We start from the raw sequence: 4,951 nt of genomic DNA, 5'->3' as shown, positions 1-4,951 counted from the left end.
CATAAAAAATTTTTCAAAAATATGTTCTTGATGTTCATCATGATCTTCAAAGTGTTCTTAGTGTTCATCTTGACATTCATAGTGTTCTTGCATGCATCTTGTGTTTTGATCCAAAATTTTTATGTTTTGGATCATATTTTTGTTTTTCTCTCTCATAACTAAAAATTCAAAAATAAAAAAATATCTTTTCCTTATTTCCCTCCAAATTTTCGAAATTTTGGGTTGGCTTGGTCTTTCAAAATTAGTTGTTTCTTACAATTCAAGTCAAATTTTCAATTTTAAAAATCTTATCTTTTCAAAATCTTTTTCAAAAAATTATATCTTTTTCATTTTTTTCTATTTTTCAAAAATTTCAAAAATCTTTTTCAAAATATTTTCAAAATCTTTTTCTTATCTTTATATCATATTTTCGAAAATTAGCTAACAATTAATGTGATTGATTCAAAAATTTGAAGTTTGTTACTTTCTTGTTAAGAAAGGTTCAATCTTTAAGTTCTAGAATCATATCTTGTAGTTTCTTGTTAGTGAAGTAAGTAATTTTAAATTTTTTGAATTAAATCTTGTTATCTTTTATCTTATCTTTTTCAAAATTTTATCTTTTCCAAAAATTTGATTTTAAAATATCTTGTCTAACTTCTTATCTTCTTATCTTTTCAAATTTGATTTTAATATCTTTTTCAACTAACTAATTAACTTTTTGTTTGTTTCCTATCTTTTTCAAAAAACCAACTAACTACCTATCCCTCTCTAATTTTCGAGAATACTTCTCTCTTTTTTTCAAAAATTCTTTTTAATAATTTTAATTTTTAATTTTAATCTTATCTTATTTCTAATTTTCAAAAATTACTAACCCCTTTTTCAAAATTATTTTCGAAATTTCCCCTCTCTTCTCTTACTCTATTTAATTATTTAATTACTAACACTTCTCTTCACCTCTCTCCATCTAAATATCCAAACCCACTCTTCTTCATTCTTTTCCCCTTTCTTTTTCTACTAACATAAAGGAATCTCTATACTGTGACATAGAGGATTCCTCTTTCTTTTCTGGTTTTCTTTTCTTTCATATGAGCAGGAACAAGGAAAATGGCACTCTTGTTGAAATTGATCCAGAACCTGAAAGGACTCTGAAGAGAAAATTAAGAGAAGCTAAGTTACAACAATCCAGAAACAACCTTTCAGAAATTTTTGAACAAGAGAAGGAGATGGCAGCCGAAAATAATAATAATGCAAGGAGAATGCTTGGTGACTTCACAAAGCCAACGTCCAAATTTGATGGAAGAAGCATCTCTATTCCTGCCATTGGAGCCAATAACTTTGAGCTGAAGCCTCAGCTAGTTGCCTTAATGCAACAAAACTGCAAGTTTTATGGACTTCCATCTGAAGATCCTTACCAGTTTTTAACTGAGTTCTTGCAGATTTGTGAGATTGTAAAGACGAATGGAGTTGATCCTGAAGTCTACAGACTCATGCTTTTCCCTTTTGCTGTAAGAGACAGAGCTAGAATTTGGTTGGATTCACAACCCAAGGATAGCCTGGACTCCTGGGATAAGCTGGTCACTGCCTTCTTAGATAAATTCTTTCCTCCTCAAAAGCTGAGCAAGCTTAGAGTGGATGTTCAAACCTTCAAACAAAAAGATGGTGAATCCCTCTATGAAGCTTGGGAAAGATACAAGCAGCTGACCAAAAGATGTCCATCTGACATGTTTTCAGAATGGACCATATTAGATATATTCTATTATGGCCTGTCTGAATTTTCGAAAATGTCATTGGACCATTCTGCAGGTGGATCTATTCACCTAAAGAAAATGCCTGAAGAGGCTCAAGAACTCATTGACATGGTTGCAAACAACCAATTCATGTACACTTCTGAGAAGAATTCCGTGAATAATGGGATACCTCAGAAGAAGGGAGTTCTTAAAATTGATGCTCTGAATGCCATATTGGCTCAGAACAAAGTGTTGACTCAGCAAGTCAACATGATCTCTCAAAGTCTGAATGGATGGCAAAATGCATCCAACAGTACTAAAGAGGCAGCTTCTGAAGAAGCTTATGATCCTGAGAACCCTGCCATGGCAGAGGTTAATTACATGGGTGAACCTTATGGAAACACCTATAACTCATCATGGAGAAATCATCCAAATTTCTCATGGAAGGATCAACAAAAGCCTCAACAAGGCTTTAACAATAGTGGACGCAATAGGCTGAGCAATAGCAAGCCTTTTCCATCATCTTCTCAGCAATAGACAGAGAATTTTGAACAAAACACTTCTAATTTAGCCAATCTAGTCTCTGATCTGTCAAAATCCACTTTCAGTTTCATGAGTGAAACAAGATCCTCCATTAGAAATCTGGAGGCACAAGTGGGCCAGCTGAGTAAGAAAATCATTGAAACTCCTCCCAGTATTCTCCCAAGCAATACAGAAGAGAATCCAAAAGGAGAGTGCAAGGCCATTGATATAATCAATATGGCCGAATGCACAAGGGAGGAGGAGGACAAAAATCCTAGTGAGGATGACCTCCTAGGACGTCCCTCAAGCAAGAAGGAATTTCCTATTAAGGATCCACAGGAATCTGAGGCTCATATGGAGACCATAGAGATTCCACTAAATCTCCTTCTGCCATTCATGAGCTCTGAAGACTATTCTTCCTCTGAAGAGGATGAAGATGTGACTGAAGAGCAAGTTGCTCAATATTTAGGAGCTATCATGAAGCTGAATGCCAAGTTGTTTGGTAATGAGACTTGGGAAAGTGAACCTCCCTTGCTCATTAATGAACTAGATACCTGGATTCAGCAAACTCTACCTTAAAAGAAACAAGATCCTGGCAAGTTCTTAATACCTTGTACCATAGGCACCATGACCTTTGCAAAAGCTCTGTGTGATCTGGGGTCAGGGATAAATCTTATGCCACTCTCTGTAATGGAGAAGCTGGGGATCATTGAGGTACAACCTGCCTTGTTCTCATTATAATTGGCAGACAAGTCATTGAGACAAGCTTATGGAATAGTGGAGGATGTGTTAGTAAAGGTTGAAGGCCTTTACATCCCTGCTGATTTCATAATCTTAGACACTAGGAAGGAAGAGGATGAATGCATTATCCTTGGAAGACCTTTCCTAGCCACAGCAGAAGCTGTGATAGATGTCAACAGAGGTGAAATAGTCCTTCAATTGAATAGGGACTACCTTGTGTTTAAGGCACATGGCCATCCCTCTGTGACAAAAGAGAGTAAGCATGAAGAGCTTCTCTCAGTTCAGAGTCAAGAAGAGCCCCCACAGTCAAACTCTAAGTTTGGTGTTGGGAGGGTAAAGATCCCATATCCAAACTCTAAGTTTGGTGTTGGGACTATACAACATTGACCTGATCACCTTTGTGGCTCCATGAGAGCCACTGTCAAGCTATTGACATTAAAGAAGCGCTTGTTGGGAGGCAACCCAATTTTATTTATCTAATTTTTATTTTTATTGTTATTTTGTGTTTTATTAGGTACATGATCATGTGGAGTCACGAAAAAATCATAAAAATTAAAAATAGAAGCAAAAACAGCAGAAAAAAAATTCACACCCTGGAGGAAGCACAGGCTGGAGTTCAACGCCAGTAAGATGTATCTGGCTAGCGTTCAACGCCAGAACAGAGCATGAATCTGGCGCTGAACGCCAGAAACAAGCAACATTTTGGCGCTGAATGCCAGGAATGTGCATAGAAGGAAAAGCTGGCGCTGAACGCCAGCAACAAGCATGAAACTGGCGTTCAACGCCAGAAACATGTTACATGTGGGCGTTGAACGCCCAGAGTGTGCACCACTCGGCGTTTATACGCCAGAATGGTGTGCAAAGGCATTTTACATGCCTATTTGGTGCAGGGATGGAATTCCTTGACACCTTTGGATCTGTGGACCCCACAGGATCACCTCAGAATCTGTGGACCCCACAGGATCCCCACCTAACATATTCCCACCTTACCTCCTAATCCTATTTTGTGATGAGTATTCCCCCCATGTCACACTTCCCAAAACCCTTCACCAATCACCTCAATCCCTCTTTCCAATCACTCCCTTCACCACTCACATCCATCCATTCTTCCCCATAAATCCCACCTACCTTCAAAAATTTAAAAATATTTTCCCTCCCAATCCCACCCTATATGGCCGAAACTTCACTCTCCCCTCTCCCTATATATACCCTTCCATTCTACTTCATTTTCACACAACACAACCCCCTCTTCTTCACCTTGGCCGAACCTACATCTCTCCCTCTCTACCATATTCTCTTCTTCTTCTTCTTCTCTTCTTCTTTCTTCTCTTGCTCGAGGACGAGCAATATTTTAAGTTTGGTGTGGTCAAAGCACAATCTTTTTTGTTTTCCGCTACCATCAATGGCACCTAAGGCCGGAGAATCCTCTAGAAAAGGAAAAGGGAAGACAAAAGCTTCCACCTCCGAGTCATGGGAGATGGAAAGATTCATCTCCAAGAGCCATCAAGACCACTTCTATGATGTTGTGGCAAAGAAGAAGGTGATCCTTGAGGTCCCTTTCAAGCTCAAGAAGAATGAGTATCCGGAGATCTGACATGAGATCCGAAGAAGAGGTTGGGAAGTCCTAACCAACCCCATGCAACAAGTCGGAATCTTAATGGTTCAAGAGTTCTATGCCAATGCATGGATCACTAGGAACCATGATCAAAGTATGAACCCGAATCCAAAGAATTATCTCACAATGGTTCGGGGGAAATACTTAGATTTTAGTCCGGAAAATGTGAGGTTGGCGTTTCATTTGCCCATGATGCAAGGAGATGAATGCCCCTACACTAGAAGGGTCAACTTTAACCAAAGGTTGGACCAAGTCCTAATGGACATATGTGTGGAAGGAGCTCAATGGAAAAGAGACTCCAAAGGCAAGCCAGTTCAACTAAGAAGACTGGACCTCAAGCCTGTGGCTAGAGGATGGTTGGAGTTCA

The 4,951-nt window shown here is 38.5% G+C and overlaps 1 non-coding gene across 1 annotated transcript; it reads right to left on the bottom strand.

The window, feature by feature from the left end:
• Window positions 1–1,598: 1,598 nt before the first annotated feature.
• LOC112713124 (small nucleolar RNA R71) lies at window positions 1,599–1,702 on the bottom strand. Its single transcript, XR_003158099.1, has one exon. It is a non-coding gene; the product is annotated as a small nucleolar RNA R71 (small nucleolar RNA).
• Between the last annotated feature and the right edge of the window lie 3,249 nt (window positions 1,703–4,951).

The sequence above is a fragment of the Arachis hypogaea genome, chromosome 9 (genome assembly GCF_003086295.3).
Source record: "Arachis hypogaea cultivar Tifrunner chromosome 9, arahy.Tifrunner.gnm2.J5K5, whole genome shotgun sequence".
NCBI classification, from domain to species: Eukaryota; Viridiplantae; Streptophyta; class Magnoliopsida; order Fabales; family Fabaceae; genus Arachis; species Arachis hypogaea.
The sequence above is the reverse complement of the archived record's forward strand: the minus strand, read 5'-3'. Positions and strand labels throughout refer to the sequence as shown.